Source organism: Arachis ipaensis, chromosome B8 (genome assembly GCF_059453495.1).
Source record: "Arachis ipaensis isolate K30076 ecotype BB chromosome B8, ASM5945349v1, whole genome shotgun sequence".
NCBI classification, from domain to species: domain Eukaryota; kingdom Viridiplantae; phylum Streptophyta; class Magnoliopsida; order Fabales; family Fabaceae; genus Arachis; species Arachis ipaensis.
Window position 1 is genome coordinate 104,994,329 of NC_142443.1, and position 1,207 is coordinate 104,995,535.

The window sequence follows — 1,207 nt, forward strand, 5'->3', positions numbered from 1 at the left end:
TGGACTTCCATCTGAGGATCATTTTCAGTTCTTAACTGAATTCTTGCAGATATGTGATACTGTTAAGACTAATGGAGTAGATCCTGAAGTCTACAGGCTCATGCTTTTCCCTTTTGCTGTAAGAGACAGAGCTAGATTATGGTTGGATTCTCAACCCAAGGACAGCCTGAACTCTTGGGATAAGCTGGTCACGGCTTTCTTAGCCAAGTACTTTCCTCCTCAAAAGCTGAGCAAGCTTAGAGCTGATGTTCAAACCTTCAAACAGAAAGAAGGTGAATCCCTCTATGAAGCTTGGGAAAGATACAAACAGTTGACCAAAAAGTGTCCTTCTGACATGCTTTCAGAATGGACCATCCTGGATATATTCTATGATGGTTTATCTGAGCTATCAAAGATGTCACTGGACACTTCTGCAGGTAGATCCATTCACCTAAAGAAAACGCCTGTAGAAGCTCAAGAACTCATTGACATGGTTGCTAATAACCAGTTCATGTACACTTCTGAAAGGAATCCTGTGAGTAATGGGACGCCTATGAAGAAGGGAGTTCTTGAAGTTGATACTCTGAATGCCATATTGGCTCAGAATAAAATATTGACTCAGCAAGTCAATATGATCTCTCAGAGTCTGCATGGAATGCAAGCTGCATCCAACAGTACTCAAGAGGCTTCTTATGAAGAAGAAGCTTATGATCCTGAGAACCCTGCAATAGTAGAGGTGAATTACTTAGGTGAACCTTATGGAAACACCTATAACTCATCATGGAGAAATCATCCAAATTTCTCATGGAAGGATCAAAAGCCTCAACAAGGCTTTAATAATGGTGGAAGAAACAGGTTTAACAATAGTAAACCTTTTCCATCATCCACTCAGCAATAGACAGAGAACTCTGAACAAAATGCTTCTAATTTAGCAAATCTAGTCTCTGATCTATCTAAGGCCACTGTGAGTTTCATGAATAAAACCAGGTCTTCCATTAGAAATTTGGAAGCACAAGTGGGCCAGCTGAGTAAAAGGATCACTGAAATCCCTCCCAGTACTCTCCCAAGCAATACAGAAGAGAATCCAAAAGGAGAGTGCAAGGCCATTGACATAAGCACCATGGCCGAACCTGTGAGGAGAGGAGAGGACGTGAATCCCAAGGAGGAAGACCTCCTGGGATGTCCAGTGATCAATAAGGAGCTTCCCTCTGAGAAACCAAAGGACTCT

At 41.9% G+C, this 1,207-nt stretch overlaps 1 non-coding gene across 1 annotated transcript; it reads right to left on the reverse strand.

Annotated features, from left to right (window-relative positions):
• Window positions 1-232: 232 nt before the first annotated feature.
• On the reverse strand, window positions 233-340 carry LOC148549105 (small nucleolar RNA R71). The gene has a single exon (XR_015897167.1). It is a non-coding gene; the product is annotated as a small nucleolar RNA R71 (small nucleolar RNA).
• Window positions 341-1,207: the final 867 nt, after the last annotated feature.